This window comes from Corythoichthys intestinalis, chromosome 16 (assembly GCF_030265065.1).
Source record: "Corythoichthys intestinalis isolate RoL2023-P3 chromosome 16, ASM3026506v1, whole genome shotgun sequence".
Taxonomy (NCBI): Eukaryota; Metazoa; Chordata; class Actinopteri; order Syngnathiformes; family Syngnathidae; genus Corythoichthys; species Corythoichthys intestinalis.
The window spans coordinates 3898091-3916028 of NC_080410.1; the positions used below are offsets into that span (position 1 = coordinate 3898091).

A 17938-nucleotide genomic window follows, 5' to 3' on the forward strand; every position below is an offset into this window, starting at 1 on the left:
TTTCAAAAGTGTTTGTGTGTCATTGCGCCGTTTAGCTGCGGGAATTTGCATTATAATACACGGGCGCTTTTATTTCCAATACAAAGACCTAGAGTTGCACGATAATTATCGGTTTGATTATAGGAATTATGACGTCATCCCAATAAATCCGATAACATCATTAATAGGCCTGATAATGTATAATATTTTTGGCACGGTGTCGGTGGATTGGGATGTGTGCGTTTGTTTCCACTGCTGTTATGCCAGTGCGCATAGTTTTGTTACTGTTCTAGAGGCTGTATTTTTCCATCACTGATTGATATACCTTACTATGGCAGTTAGCAAATGTTTAAATTTTACAGTGTTATGTTAACAAGTTCTTGGGAGGCTTTTTGGTTATTGATAGACTTGCTGTCCTATAATTGCCAGGTTATGAAAGTTGTTTCATGGACCAAGACCACAACAGTCTCTTCTCCTGTTGCACCAAATGTTTTATGTGCTGATAAAGCACAATACCTGTTGGGTTTTATTTGTTTTAGTTCAGTGCTCATTGTTCAGTGAAACACATTGTCAGTGATATTGACTGATTGATTGTGATTGACTCAAATTATATTTATTTGAAAAAATAAATGTGGACACTTTATTTGAAGTCAAACTGTTCTTGTCTTTGTTTTGTCCATTATAATAATGTTCATGTCATCATGAAAATCCTGGTTAGGTCAAAGGCAAATCTACGCTGAATCCACCAGTAGTATTTTTTAACAAATATTCAAACTCAGGTGAATATACATTTAAAAATGTATATACATACATGTATATGGCGGAAAACACACACTTGAAGTTCTGCTCTGAGACCCTCAATTTGGCCATATTTCAAAATTGTCCGAAATGCTTGTGTGATACATCATAAAGCTTAAAATCTCAATTTTCTGGGGGAACAAAAATTTTGAACAGGAAGGCATTTAAAAAAATATATATATTAAACAGCAAAACCCTAATTGGAAGCGAGAACACGCGAGAGCAGAATTAAAGATGCCACGATTTAAACGAGATATTATCGCGTACTTACAGTGGGGCAAATAAGTATTTAGTCAACCACTAATTGTGCAAGTTCTCCCACTTGAAAATATGAGAGAGCCCTGTAATTGTCAACATGGCTGAACCTCAACCATGAGAGAAAGAATGTGGGAAAAAAAAAAAAAAAATCACATTATTTGATTTTTAAAGAATTTATTTGCAAATCATGGTGGAAAATAAGTATTTGGTCAATACCAAAAGTTCATCTTAATACTTTGTTAGGTACAGTGCCTTGCAAAAGTATTCGGCCCCCCTGAATCTTGCAACCTTTCGCCACATTTCAGGCTTCAAACATAAAGATATGAAATTCAATTTTTTTGTCAAGAATCAACAACAAGTGGGACACAATCGTGAAGTGGAACAACATTTATTGGATAATTTAAACTTTTTTAACAAATAAAAAACTGAAAAGTGGGGCGTGCAATATTATTCAGCCCCTTTACTTTCAGTGCAGCAAACTCACTCCAGAAGTTCAGTGAGGATCTCTGAATGATCCAATGTTGCCCTAATTGACCGATGATGATAAATAGAATCCACCTGTGTGTAATCAAGTCTCCGTATAAATGCACCTGCTCTGTGATAGTCTCAGGGTTCTGTTTAAAGTGCAGAGAGCATTATGAAAACCAAGGACACACCAGGCAGGTCCGAGATACTGTTGTGGAGAAGTTTAAAGCCGGATTTGGATACAAAAAGATTTTCCAAGCTTTAAACATCTCAAGGAGCACTGTGCAAGCCATCATATTGAAATGGAAGGAGCATCAGACTACTGCAAATCTACCAAGACCTGGCCGTCCTTCCAAACTTTCTTCTCAAACAAGGAAAAAACTGATCAGAGATGCAGCCACGAGGCCCATGATCACTCTGGATGAACTGCAGAGATCTACAGCTGAGGTGGGAGACTCTGTCCATAGGACAACAATCAGTCGTACACTGCGCAAATCTGGCCTTTATGGAAGAGTGGCAAAAAGAAAGCCATTTCTCAAAGATATCCATAAAAAGTCTCGTTTAAAGTTTGCCACAAGCCACCTGGGAGACACACCAAACATGTGGAAGAAGGTGCTCTGGTCAGATGAAACCAAAATTTAACTTTTTGGCCACAATGCAAAACGATATGTTTGGCGTAAAAGCAACACAGCTCATCACCCTGAACACACCATCCCCACTGTCAAACATGGTGGTGGCAGCATCATGGTTTGGGCCTGCTTTTCTTCAGCAGGGACAGGGAAGATGGTTAAAATTGACGGGAAGATGGATGCAGCCAAATACAGGAACATTCTAGAAGAAAACCTTTTGTAATCTGCACAAGACCTGAGACTGGGACGGAGATTTATCTTCCAACAGGACAATGATCCAAAACATGAAGCCAAATCTACAATGGAATGGTTCAAAAATAAACGTATCCAGGTGTTAGAATGGCCAAGTCAAAGTCCAGACCTGAATCCAATCGAGAATCTGTGGAAAGAGCTGAAGACTGCTGTTCACAAACACTCTCCATCCTACCTCACTGAGCTCGAGCTGTTTTGCATGGAAGAATGGGCAAGAATGTCAGTCTCTCGATGTGCAAAACTGATAGAAACATACCCCAAGCGGCTTGCAGCTGTAATTGGAGCAAAAGGTGGCGCTACAAAGTATTAACGCAAGGGGGCCGAATAATATTGCACGCCCCACTTTTCAGTTTTTTATTTGTTAAAAAAGTTTAAATTATCCAATAGATTTTGTTCCACTTCACGACTGTGTCCCACTTGTTGTTGATTCTTGACAAAAAAAATAAAATTTTATATCTTTATGTTTGAAGCCTGAAATGTGGCGAAAGGTTGCAAGGTTCAAGGGGGCCGAATACTTTTGCAAGGCACTGTACCCTTTGTTGGCAATAACGGAGGCCAAACGTTTTCTGTAACTCACTGTTGCTGGTATTTTGGCCCGTTCTTCCATGCAGATCTCCTTTAGAGCAGTGATGTTTTGGGGCTGTTGTTGGGCAACACGAACTTTCAACTCCCTCCACAGATTTTCTATGGGGTTGAGATCTGGAGACTGGCTAGGCCAACCCAGGACCTTGAAATGCTTCATACGAAGCCACTCTTTTGTTGCCCTGGCTGTGTGTTTGGGATCATTGTCTTGCTGAAAGACCCAGCCACGTCTCATCTTCAATGCCCTTGCTGATGGAAGGAGATTTTCACTCAAAATCTCTCGAGACATGGCCCCATTCATTCTTTTCCTTTACACAGATCAGTCGTCCTGGTCCCTTTGCAGAAAAACAGCCCCAACGTATGATGTGTCCACCCCCATGCTTCACAGTGGGTATGGTGCAATTCAGTATTCTTTTTCCTCCAAACACGAGAACCTGTGTTTTTACCAAAAAGTTCTATTTTGGTTTCATCTGACCATAACACATTCTCCCAGTCCTCTTCTGGATCATCCAAATGCATCCAAGTAGTAGTATGTAACTACTAAAACAATTTAGCAGTTGGCTGACTTGGGCTTGTTAGGGGCTAAGATGTGCGTGAGGTATATAGATATGATCATAAGTGATGAGATTGTCTTTTATAGTGATTTCAGTGATTAAAGTGAGTCCAGGAATATTGGGGGGGGGGGGGGGGGGGGGGTCTACTGAGCATGGCTAGAGTTCAACAGTCTGACAGCTTTAGGGAAGAAGAACGGAAAATTTATGATAACACTGAAAACTATGTGGCAGTCATTTTATAGTCAGAAATACATAATACAAACCTACAAATGCATAAATATAATTAGAAATACTCTTGAGGATAAACAGTAGAGAAGGTGAATAAACAAAAGCTGTAAGGTGACATTTATTGCTGTATTAAATTTAGGAAAAATATAAAGTTTCATAGGAAAGCATCCAATGATTACGCCGTAGATTGAAGAAAACAAAATGCCTCAAGCTGAAACAGTTTTAACGTACATGTGTAGAACAAACTCAAACAAAAACATTAAAGTTTAATGCATTGGACAGCAGGAACGACTGCAATATCCTGTAGGTGTTTCCTCCTCGCAGTAAAACGCCGTTACTTTACCCCTTTTCCCCTCTTCCAACAAATCCTATAAAAGAACATAAAAACACTGAGAAATACTGTTTCCAAGCACAGTGGCTTTTCCACCATGTCATGCTATGTTGAGATTTTAAGTGTCTCTAATGACATCAAGATAAGCTTACACAGTGCAACTCACCTCGTGGAGATTGTTTGAACTGCTCCCCATACCCATGGCAGATCTCAATGGTGTACATGTTGTAATACTCTCTCCTGAATTCTGCAGATAACCTGCCCCATGTCCAGACACCTGTGGGATTTAAAAAACAACAACACACATTCACATATATAGCTTGTAGACAAATGTGACAACAGCACAAAAAAAGTACATGTCATTGCATTTTCCTGAAGTACTTACTGTTAAGCTATTTAAAATGTGCCCGTCTCCTGAAGGACTCTGGAGAACCAAGGTCTCTGATTCTGTAGCACACAAGAGCCAATGTGCATATAGCACGGTCACCTCCCCAAAGGACAACTTCTTCATGTATGTTGGCAGTCAAAACTTCTGGCAACTGTAAAATATAGGTGAGCCGACAATGAAAAAGTATCAAATTTATTAAACAACAAACGTTTAAAATGTAATTGGCTTCTCATGACAAGTACTAAACTCCCTGCGCAATACTGCCTGATTTAGCCCTGCCTCTAATTATAATTACTAGTATAGCAGTTATTTCCTCAACTTAAATCAAAGGAAATTATGTCAGGGTTAGGCAACTGTCAGTGTCATCCTCAACCTTTCAAAGAAAACATAATTTACACATGACATGTAGGTGAACGTAAGCAATCAATTGCAATGATGACCATTCCCCTTATCAACATTGATTGATTATCTAAGATATAGAGGGGGTTGCCTTTGGAACCTTGAAGACAGGCTGTAGAGTTCCCTGAAGGAGAGGGGACACTTTCTCTGTCCAGAAGGCAAATCTATGCCCATGCCTTTAAAAAGAAAAGCAAAGAAATCCATGCCCAATACATCCCAATGTTCTTTGACCTTAGTGTCACAAAATGAAAAACAGACCACCAAAAGGGTTTAAAAATGTGACAATGTTTGATAATTTCTCAGAAATTAAAAACCAAATTTATTTACAATATTTCTACAATTCTGAAAAGCAGGATGGCCTAATACTGTAATGTCTGTTGAGAAGTGAAAACAATCCATTTGGGCTTCAATATAAATCATTACTTTAGATGAAATAAATTTCATGTAACGCTTCTGATTTAACTTAGTTGCTTAATTAAGGCATTTACCCATTCATTGATGTCCTGCATCATTGTTGGCCAATAGAAGCTCGAAATGGCTCTGTTGCGGGTGCCCTCGACGCCGCTCTAGTTCCCAGTACCAGAGTTATTGTGACACTCCATGAGGATAGTCTGCTTCTCCTTTGACTTGATGACCAGGCGCATATATTTTATTGGGGGGTCTTTTATCTTTTGGTCGAAAATTAAAAAAGCAAAGAGAATCTTAAAATGCAGTAGATTAAAATGACCACCACCTGACAGAGATTAATAATAACAATAAATAAATAAATAAAACTCAGCTCAGGACCTTCTCCCACCTGAGATTCACAACAGTTTCTCTTATTTTTATTTTAACATCTCATATCTTTCTAATTTTTACTTAAAAAACAAAAATAGAAAAAGTGCCTCTTTTTTTTCAATTATTTAAATATCTTTATAAATAGCTAATGGAGCTGCATTTTTTAAATGACCAAAAATAGTCACTTGGCCTATAAAGGATTTTAAAAATGTAGAGGCTCATATATTCATGACCCTCTTTTCAGACTTATAACACAAATTGCCAGTATAACATCAGTTTTACTTACCTTTAACAATGAAATCACTCACCATTCGTCGAACCTTACTTGAGTAGTTGGAAGAGTTCCGTCGACCAGGTATGTTAGAAGATGCACATTCATCTTCTCGGATCACTCGAAGTATCTATTAAGACAAATTCAAGCATTTCATGCCACTCTAAGAATTAAACTTACCACACAATTCGATGTATCCACTACTCGAATCAAAGTTCGTAGGAACCGAATCGAAGATCGCGGCGTACACACACGCATAAAAAACCCTCAATGTCCAAGCCTAACGCATAAATCTATATCTCCCATCATCTCTCGGGAGAAAATGGCGTCGATCTGCGCGTGCGCAGTAGCAAACCGTCACAATTGATGAACCCGTCACTATCGGGTAATGACACGCCCGTCACGATCGGGTAAGGACAGCATCTTCGTGGAGTGAAAGTGGAGCCTATTAGAGGAAGTCGGACATCCGGGCATTTGATGACGTCCCCAGCAACAACGAAGCGTCGCCATATTGAACATGGGGTAAAAGAAGACTCACAAGCAGTTGCTCTGTCGTGCATTGTAATACAAACGCGTTGAACTTTCGTCTTATTTCCGGTCTTTTTTCTGTCGGAATGACTAAAAGTTGCTGTGTTGCGGGTTGTCACACAAGGAAGAGTTAGGAGCAGCATTTGAAGTTCTTCATTCTTCCTCGTGAGAAGAAAAGAAACAAATGGCTGAAAGCAATTAATCGAGGAACAGTAAAGAAGACGTTCCGTGGACTATTTTCGCCTGTTGGACCCTGAATCCAAGCACAATTACGTTTGCAGCCACATTTTATTACTAGTGAGTTTAATCGATTAATTTTTGCCCCAATTAGCTGCTACGATTCAATAGACTAGGCAGTGGTTATTATTACCGTAACCGGCAACTCGCAAAGCGTTATTTTTCTTTTGCCGTGAACTGCTCTGATTAGTCAATGGGTATATTATTGGCCTGGTGGGAATTGGTTATTTTGCCGTGACGTGTTCACGGCTAAATAACGCTTGGAGGTGAATTACCGGTTACGGCAGAAATAATCACTTTGTATATACTACCAATTTTCTCAGTTCCGCACAGTACATATTCCACATAATTGATAAAGGTCAACTTACTGGGTGACTTTATGAGGTAGTTGTCGATGTTTCCAAACTCCACTGCAGGCCGTTCCTTTGTTTATCCAGCTATCAGCTGCGACTTTGTATCGGCAAATTTGCAAGCCAATACACGGTAATTTTAAATTGTATCGCCTCCTCGCGTCTGTCGGCAGTAACTCGTGACAATAGTAAGCCATGTTTGAGACGTTTTTATGAAAAAAAGACGCAAAACACACCTGAAATATATGAATTTCAGACATTTGTCTACGGAACGTTAAGCTGTGCTTGCCCCTTTTGCAAAATGGTGACACGTTGCTAAGCGAGGTGACCTCATCGTGACATCACACCGACTTCCTCTTCATTTTTAATGTTAACAGTAGTGCTGTCAGGGGATTTAATCGCATTTAATGTGATGTCAAGCACTTTGAATGACTTTTGCGCTGGTTTGGAAGACAACAAAAGACAAATAGAGAAAAAATATGGCAAGGATGAATTTTCAACAGAAATCCACTTTGGGAACACAAGTTTGCAAATAAAGAAATAAGATTTGTTTGTGGTCTTGGAGATCTATATGTCAGCAAAGCCCATTATCCTGGGCACCAGGAGTCACCAGCAGGCATCAAAGAGGAGGAGGAAGAGTCGCCATCCATCAAGGAAGAGTTCATACACATTAAAGGTCATTGCTTTTTCCTCATAAGTACAAACATGTTTTTCAGTCTAATATAGTAGTTTTCATTCCTTTTATATCGTTGTGTTGCTTACTTAGTAGCCGTGCATTGGACTCATTAGCCGACATTAAGGTTGCACCACTGCATCGACAAATTGAAAGATTACCTTCTATGTAAATGATTTGCTTTGTTTGAAGTAAATACATTATGTAAATATATATTACGCGCAATGCATTGTAAAAACTGTGATCAGGGTTAAGTAATATTTACAAAATAAATATGAGTTTACGATACATAATAAAAAAGACTGTGCCATTTGGAACAGAACTGAGCTGAACTTGACCAAATTTGAATAATTTATTAACTGCATGTTAATCAGTTTTGTGAAGAAAAAAAAAAAAAAAAAAAAACAGTAGAATTTAATTAATTTTATCAAGAAAGTCAAAAGTGCAGAAAATTGATCACTTTTACTCATTAGGAGGTCTTAATTTTAACCACCTGACCTGTATTGCCGCTCATGGCATTTTTCATCAAGAATTTTGTAAACTTGTCATTAAAAAACATTGAGTACTCTCACTGGTCTGGGTCATATTTTAAGATTTGTAGCACAATAATAGACTGTAAATCAGCAGTGTTAGGGTAACGACGGTAGGTAGATATCACAATTTAGGTACTGTGTTTTTACAAATATAAGCCACTACTTTTTTCCCTCATTTTCAATCCTGAGTCTTGTAGTCTAGTGCGGCTTATTTGTTGATTTATTGGGTTAATAAGAAACACTTTATTCGACTGCCGTAAGACCGTCATAATGATGGCATGACATTATCATGGATGTTAATGAATTAAGTGTTTTACGTTAATGAATAAGTGTCAGACTATTGCTTAGTTTGTTTCACCTGACTTGTTTACTTTGTTTTCTCCCTTTTCTGGCCATCGATGCCTTTCCCTTGGTTCTCTCACCGACTCGGTCCGTGCCTCTTTTTGTTTGTATTTTTTCTCGCGTGTTCTTGCGTGCTCCCTTGGTTTTTTGTAATAAATTCTACACAAGCATCCTCCTCTGTGTTGCAACCACATTATACGGCTCGCCGTTTCATTATAAAGTTAAGTGGCATTATTTATATAATACTTACTCTTTCAAACTACATTTTTCACATTTAATATTTGAAACATCAGACCCTAAATTCCAAAAATTCTAAATCATTCATAAATAATGTCATTCAATAAATATGGAAAATTAAAATATATTCAAAATTGCAAAAATTATCATTAAAAAAAAATCTGGCTCACAAATGAGTTTTTTTTGTGGGGGAATTAATGGATAAATCATTTTTAAAAATACAAAAAGAAGAAAAAAAGGACTGACAGTCAAGAATTCTTACTACAATATTTTTTTTTTCTCGTAAGTTAAAGTTTTGGTATATCATTTTGTTAAAAATAAATATCTAAATAAAACACTGAAACATTTGTGTATTTAACTTTGCAGATTAAATATGTGTTGAAAATGTTTTTGTTTGTTAATAACATGGTCACCACCTGACACCTACAAGGGTCACGTTGTGTAAGGCGCTACTGGAACGGAGAAGTTCACAGAGGAGGCGTTACAATGGCCCAAAAACAATTTTTTTTTAAAACTATACAAAAACAGTGATATTTTCTAAAATTCAATTTGAGGTCGAAAATGAACATGATTATGTTGATAGTTCTATAATAATGCTATAATAGTGCCCAGTGGGCACTATTATAGCAGACTGTGGAGTCCAGAAAGGAAATCTATCTTTGGTGTCTTCAAATAGAACCGATATGTTTTTTAGCCATAATATTATATTATCACGCTGTCTTTGTAATAGCCTAGTAGTAGTATGTAAACTATCCAGCATGCGTGTTTACTTGCCTTTGTGCACGCCTTCTATGGAGAAAACGTGCAAGTATGACAAATTTTGACCGCAACGGCTGTTTTTGGATGGAAAAAAACTAAAACACATCCTCAGCACCCCCTACTGTGAGTGACTTCCAGCGCCCCGTACCAGCCCCCGCCGATGAAAATCTCTCGACTCTGCTTCGAACTTTAAAATGCTTGTACCTCACCACCCTTGTTTATTTTTATTCATAATTAATACCTGGTTTTTATTCAGTCCACTACATTTAAATGTACATTTCATATTTTATCCTGATATTCAGAGGGGGGTAGAGTAGCCAAAATTGTTAATTAAGTAAGAAAGGCGTTACTTCTAGATAAAATAACTCAAGTAAAAGTAGTCAGCCAAAAATGTTCTCAAGTACAAGTAAAAAGTATTTGTTGAAAAGAATACTCAAGTATTGAGTAACATTGTAACTGATTACTCTATTCTTCTGCTCTTGCACCCCTCTTAAAAAAAAAAAAAACTGCTGTTTTTAAGCTGCATAAGTGTTGTGTTTGATAGGACAATATGTCTGTATGCTGCCATAGCAGATTCATGGTGCATTAAGCCCCCGAACTATTTTTGATTTGTCCATTTTACCCTGGAAACCTCCGTTTACAGATGTCTCGCAACCGCTTTTGTTTCAACCCAGCCATAAAAAGAAGGTAAGTAATTATATTTATTGTTCAAAATTAGGGCTGTCCCGATCCAGGTTTTTGCACTTCCGATCCGATACAGATATTGTTTTGCACTTCCGATCCGATACCGATACTGGCCGATACCGATACCGGCCTATCTGAGCATGTATTAAAATTTAAAGTTATTTAGCCTCCTTACTTAGTTGTCAGACTCATGTTGAAAAGGGTTTTAGTACTCTTGATAACAACTAGCCAGCTGAATTAGGTGAGTTTGAATAACACACAATGGTTGGTAACAAGAAATTGACCTGTTTATTCAGTGACAAACACAAAACATTATAAATGACAAACAGAAATGGCATAGTCAGTCAGTAAAACGTGCAAATAATATTGTAAACTGTCAGTGGAAAATCCCACAAACCCCCCAAGCTATGAGATGCTTTTAATGTTTCGTGCATTAGTTACAAAAATTGTATTAAAAGCCTCTCAGGTTTAAATAAACGACTATTTCAGTATCAAGTTTACATTTTAAAACAGTAAATAAAATACTCCAGTCCCCATTCTGTATCAGCAGCTTTGCCTACATTCAATAGGGAATGGGACGTACTACGTCATTGTTTGGACGCGCCTCCATGCTGGCAATATGATTCACTTCCGGGCCGGCAGAGTCAATGCGGATTGTAACGTGTGGTAGTGCTAAGCTAACTCTTTCGGTGTTTTAGAAAGAAAATATGGGTGCTTATTGCTGCGTTACCGGGTGCAACAGCGTCTCCTACGACAAAAAAAGGGGTTAGGAAAAATGGACTCACTTTTCACCGTTTTCCTGCACGGAGGACCAAATATCAGATCACGAAGGTACGACGGATGGCTGGATTGCAGCGGTTCGTCGGAAAAGCATTTATGATCATATTTCTGCTGGAATGAGAGTGTGTTCCTGTCATCTCTACTCTTGTAAGTTGAACGCTTTATCCACTTTTGGTTTCAATACGTTTTTGTTTTTTTACACCGTTGTGTAAATCTGCCTCGGTAGCAATGCTCGCCTACTACGACTCACCTACCTGTTGTGTTCCTAGGTAAACCTGCTGACAACACATCCCGATTGGTCACCATCTCTCTTCTTGGATCATTTGACAAAGAAAATTTGTTCAATGGAGTGGTTCCATTTGTCCTGTGTCGGACTCAAACAAGCCCCTGCAGCAGACGCCATCTGGGTCTGCCCTTCTCGTCGATGAACTGCGGGCTTTTAACTTGTGAAAATGCAAGAATTTTAATGCACATATTTATTCTGCCTGGCTATTTAACTATGGCCAGTGACGTTTTTTTTTTTTTTTTTTTTTTTAACCACTTTGACAAAGACACGTTTCATTGTAATGTTGAATTTATATATTCTATTATTATTTTTAAATTATAATATTCTTATTTGCACTTATGTAGACTTTAGACTGTCAATTCAAATAGTGTCGGAAAAGTTGCAATACCTAAAATAGAAATGCAAGAACTGTAAAGTACATATTTATACACCTTTATTTACCTAAGGCCACTGGATGTTTTTTAACTGCTTTGAAAAATACAGGTTTTGTTGTGATCTTGTATTTATATAGTATATAGCTTTTTATAATGTATTATGTATTATAATATTTGCTGCCCCCTGCCAGAGTGTGGGCCATTTTGTACTAAAAGGATTTTAAACTGTCAGTTCAAATACTGTGTTGGAGACTAGTACTTGCAATACTTAAAATGGAAATGCAAGAACTTTAAAGCACATATTTATCCTGTCTGGCAATTTACCCAAGGCCAGTAAATAGTGTTTTAAATTGCTTTGACAAAAACACGTTTATTGTGATCTTGTATTTGTGTATTATTTATAATTATATAATATTTGCTGCCACCGTCAGAGGGTGGGCCTTGTTTTCACTAATTTAAAGATTTTAAACTGTCAATTCAAATATCGTATTTGAGAAATTGCATTACTTGAAATAAATCTATTGCAACTTATCAGTCCCAGTTCTTGTCTACAACACTGTCCAAAAATTGTCAATGCATATTCCAAATAGAAAAACAAAATTAAGTCACCTGACTTTGTAATTATTACACCTGTTTATTATGAAGACCTGAAGTAAACAACAAGCAGTTACAGTTTGTCAAGAAGTTGTTCAAGTCATGTTTTGGTATTCATATTTTATTGACTTTTCACAACAACACTTGGGATCGTGTTTGTAAGAGCAGAGCAAACTGAAGTTTCAGCGTGCACTCTTCGCCTTTCCAACCTCTCATAACGCTCCGATGTGGTGCGCTTGACCTCAGAATAACCCAAGAAGAGATATGGTGACCAATCGGGATGTGTTGTCAGCATTTCATATGCAGGTTTTCCTAGTAACACAACAGGTAGGTGAGGAGGAGGAGAAGGTTAGCATTGCTACCGAGGCAGATTTACACAACAGTAAAAGAAAAAAAAAAAAAACGTATTGAAACCAAAACGGATAAATCGTTCAACTTACAAGAGTAGAGATGAGGGGAATACACTCTCATTCCAGCAGAAATATGATCAAGAGAAATGCTTTTCCAACGAACCGCTGCGCCCCAGCCATCCGTCGTGCCTTCATGAGCTGATATTTGGTCCTCCATGCAGGAAAACGGTGAAAAGTGAGTCCAGTTTTCCTCGCCCTTTTTTTAGTCGTAGGAGAAGCTGTTGCACCCGGTAACACAACAATAAGCACCCATATTTTCTTTCTAAAACACCGAAAGAGTTAGCTTAGCACTACCACACGTTACAATCCGCATTGACTCTGCCGGCCCGGAAGTGAATCATATTGCCAGCATGGAGGCGCGTCCAAACAATGACGTAGTACGTCCCATTCCCTATTAATTTAATTTTGCGAATCAACTGTTTAAGTTGTTAAAATTGTTCCCGTTATTCCATAATTTCCCTTCTGTCTACTATTGACATGTGAAAGTTTTAAAACTGTTTTGAAGATAGATTCAAGTCAAGATTTTGCCGATATAGGAGTATACTGCTCCCCTTGTGTGTGTAAGCGGACACAAGTTCGCAGCAAGCCAAACTCCATTCAAAAATGAACGCGGGAGCCAGGAAGTAGCATCCAAGCTCCAGGTACTTTTATTTAGCTGCACTGTCACATCCAAAAATGAACCCAGGTGAAACTAAAAGAAATAGAATGTACAGAACGAAAATGATTAACAAGTTTGACTATCCATATGCTATATATGTCAAATATATACGAAGCCAATTCCCATACAATAGGGAATGGGACGTACTACGTCATTGTTTGGACGCGCCTCCATGCTGGCAATATGATTCACTTCCGGGCCGGCAGACTCAATGCGGATTGTAACGTGTGGTCGTGCTAAGCTAATTCTTTCGGTGTTTTAGAAAGAAATTATGGGTGTGTATTGTTGTGTTACCGGGTGCAACAGCTTCTCCTACGACTAAAAAAAGGGCAAGGAAAACTGGACTCACTTTTCACCGTTTTCCTGCATGGAGGACCAAATATCAGATCACGAAGGCACGACGGATGGCTGGGGCGCAGCGGTTCGTTGGAAAAGCATTTCTCTTGATCATATTTCTGCTGGAATGAGAGTGTATTCCCCTCATCTCTACTCTTGTAAGTTGAACGATTTATCCGTTTTGGTTTCAATACGTTTTTTTTTTGTTTTTTTTACTGTTGTGTAAATCTGCCTCGGTAGCAATGCTAACCTTCTCCTCCTCCTCACCTACCTGTTGTGTTACTAGGAAAACCTGCCAATGAAATGCTGACAACACATCCCAATTGGTCACCATATCTCTTCTTGGGTTATTCTGAGGTCAAGCGCACCACATCGGAGCGTTATGAGAGGTTGGAAAGGCGAAGAGTGCACGCTGAAACTTCAGTTTGCTCTGCTCTTACAAACACGATCCCAAGTGTTGTTGTGAAAAGTCAATAAAATATGAATACCAAAACATGACTTGAACAACTTCTTGACAAACTGTAACTGCTTGTTGTTTACTTCAGGTCTTCATAATAAACAGGTGTAATAATTACAAAGTCAGGTGACTTAATTTTGTTTTTCTATTTGGAATATGCATTGACAATTTTTGGACAGTGTTGTAGACAAGAACTGGGACTGATAAGTTGCAATAGATTTATTTCAAGTAATGCAATTTCTCCAATACGATATTTGAATTGACAGTTTAAAATCTTTAAATTAGTGCAAACAAGGCCCACCCTCCGACGGTGGCAGCAAATATTATATAATTATAAGTAATACACAAATACAAGATCACAATAAACGTGTCTTTGTCAAAGCAGTTTAAAACACTATTTACTGGCCTTGGGTAAATTGCCAGACAGGATAAATATGTGCTTTAAAGTTCTTGCATTTCCATTTTAAGTATTGCAAGTACTAGTCTCCAACACAGTATTTGAACTGACAGTTTAAAATCCTTTTAGTACAAAATGGCCCACACTCTGGCAGGGGGCAGCAAATATTATAATACATAATACATTATAAATAGCTATATACTATATAAATACAAGATCACAACAAAACCTGTATTTTTTCAAAGCAGTTAAACATCCAGTGGCCTTAGGTAAATAAAGGTGTATAAATATGTACTTTACAGTTCTTGCATTTCTATTTTAGGTATTGCAACTTTTCCAACACTATTTGAATTGACAGTCTAAAGTCTCCATAAGTGCAAATAAGAATATTATAATTTAAAAATAATAATAGAATATATAAATTCAACATTACAATGAAACGTGTCTTTGTCAAAGTGGTTTAAAAAAAAAAAAAAAAAAAAAAAAAAAAAAAAAAAACGTCACTGGCCATAGTTAAATAGCCAGGCAGAATAAATATGTGCATTAAAGTTCTTGCATTTTCACAAGTTAAAAGCCCGCAGTTCATCGACGAGAAGGGCAGACCCAGGTGGCGTCTGCTGCAGGGGCTTGTTTGAGTCCGACACAGGACAAATGGAACCACTCCATTGAACAAATTTTCTTTGTCAAATGATCCAAGAAGAGAGATGGTGACCAATCGGGATGTGTTGTCAGCAGGTTTACCTAGGAACACAACAGGTAGGTGAGTCGTAGTAGGTGAGCATTGCTACCGAGGCAGATTTACACAACGGTGTAAAAAAACAAAAACGTATTGAAACCAAAAGTGGATAAAGCGTTCAACTTACAAGAGTAGAGATGACAGGAACACACTCTCATTCCAGCAGAAATATGATCATAAATGCTTTTCCGACGAACCGCTGCAATCCAGCCATCCGTCGTACCTTCGTGATCTGATATTTGGTCCTCCGTGCAGGAAAACGGTGAAAAGTGAGTCCATTTTTCCTAACCCCTTTTTTTTGTCGTAGGAGACGCTGTTGCACCCGGTAACGCAACAATAAGCACCCATATTTTCTTTCTAAAACACCGAAAGAGTTAGCTTAGCACTACCACACGTAACAATCCGCATTGACTCTGCCGGCCCGGAAGTGAATCATATTGCCAGCATGGAGGCGCGTCCAAAAAATGACGTAGTACGTCCCATTCCCTATATTCTAATATGCAAATGAAGCATTCAGCAGGTGCCAAAGTTTACAAAGTGGTTAAAACGCTCTAAATATGGCACATAAATCGCTAAATACTATATATAAAAAATGTAGTACTTACAGACGATGCCTTCGAAGGCGCAAACAACACGACAAGTTTAGGATAGTGTGAGCACAGTAAACAATGCTGCCCAGCTCTCGTCAAGCGGCGGACTGACGAAACGACTACAAACATGGCCGCCGCGCTACTTCCTTCCTGTCGGACGGCTGTCAAAATAAAAGCAGGAACGAAAAATGCACATCGCGAAATGAAGGGCAGAACAAGGAGTATTTTAGATAAAAAGTTTATTAGGTTCGCTTGGAAGGTTCACTACAACAGCCTACAAGGGAAGTCTCCTGTTTTAAGATGGCGGCTGTTTACTAACGCACCTAGTTTTCAATGCATGTGTATGTCGCTAAATGCTTGATTAGGTTGGTTGTATTAAAACTTCTTATAGCTTTACCACCACGCTTGACTTTATTGTGGCATATGTTGCACTCTGCCTTTTTGTCTTTGTCGTCCTTTAAGGTGAAATGATCCCACACAGCTGACAGTTTTTACAGATAAAGTCTCTCGGTAAATTGGGAGACAGTAATGTAGTAGTGTTGTATCGGTCGTGAACGATTCGTTCTTTTTGAACGAATTGTTTGGGTGAACGAGACCAAACTAATCATCTTCTGCACTGATTTGTTCTATGAAGTTGGGTCCCTTGTTATCTGCGTGAGAGGGCGTTGAGCAAGCGGCAGCGTCTACTGACATAGCACACGACCAATCAGACGCCAGCCTCATCGCGGGCAGGGGAGGGAGCGGAAACAGAATCAGGGCGTCTGTCACTCACTTCCACGTGTGGCCAATAAGCAGCCAGCATGCAGGCAGGGGGCAAGACTGAGTTATGTCACTTCCCGTTCACTGACTCTCCGTCCTACCGAGAATGCTTAGATGATTCGTTCTGCTAGACTGCTACGCTAATTTATAGTCAGCCTACACCGGCAGTCACGCAGCAGCGCTGCGGCAGTGTACGAGCTAAGGACTGAAAGGAAAGGGCTTTATCACATATTCTTTCATGTTGAGCCTACCATATGCTACTCAAATGCACAAAAATCACCACATAAACACAGTGAGCAAAGTTTACTGTGCTTTTCTCGACAGACTCGAGACTACATATGACGACATTGTATCCACTTTACAGTACGTTAAAACTTTTGCCAGTAGCTACAAGGCGATAAGGCTGAGCTATGGATACGTCGCGGGGGCGGGCGAGAAAGCTGTCAAGAGACTAGCTGGACTTCATGGCAGCTAAATTTATCTAATCTGTGCCCATGGAAAATGACTATTTAGTATGATCACCATAATACTGATTTGCTATGAAACGGTAGTTTCATGACATATTTTTCCGAGTTTCTTTTTTTTTTTTTTCCGTGTCACAGCTTGTCGGGTTGGGGCGCAAATTAATTAACGTTAAGTCCATCAGTCCATCCTGTGTGACTAAAGCGTCCAAAAATTAAACGCGGGGACGTAGGATGTATATATACATGTATGTCTCCATTTTCTTAACATACCAATGAGAGTGGAATGGTTACATTGTAAAGAACAAACGATTCTCTTTTCGTCAGCATTTGGTGATCTGAGATCGGGAGGGGATGACTGCGTGGAGTTGATGGGATTATTTGTATATTAATACCAGTGCAAAAATGACATTTCAACACGATTTTTAGGTAATATTTTTTCGAGTGTTGTTTTATTTATTTATTTTCGTGTCAGAGAAGCCAAATAATAATAATAATAATAATACATTTTATTTATAACGCTGATTTAATATTTATTAATATACATAATAAATTGATTATTTATTAATATTTTTTATATTTTCTTATTTGTGTGCAATAAATCCCACTCAACCGGAAAAAATAGCCGAAGACAGTTTATTTAAATTCCACATTTATTTGTTCTTCAGCCGAAATGATTTGGTGGTGTATCAAATGGCTTTCACGAGCAGCCAGCTCACGTAAACACGCATTTAAACTACGAATACGGAATGGAGCGTACACGTAATTTAGCATGATTGAAAAAGTTTGTGCTTAAAAAAAGGGGAAATGTTTAACCGTTTTCTATATCAAAGTGAAGCAAGCACA

General features: G+C 38.4%; 1 long non-coding RNA gene across 1 annotated transcript; it reads right to left on the reverse strand.

The window, feature by feature from the left end:
* Positions 1-5404: 5404 nt before the first annotated feature.
* On the reverse strand, positions 5405-15972 carry LOC130904590 (uncharacterized). Its single transcript, XR_009060872.1, has 3 exons — positions 15888-15972; positions 5927-6041; positions 5405-5531 (listed from the first exon to the last, which is right to left on the reverse strand). It is a non-coding gene; the product is annotated as an uncharacterized LOC130904590 (long non-coding RNA).
* Between the last annotated feature and the right edge of the window lie 1966 nt (positions 15973-17938).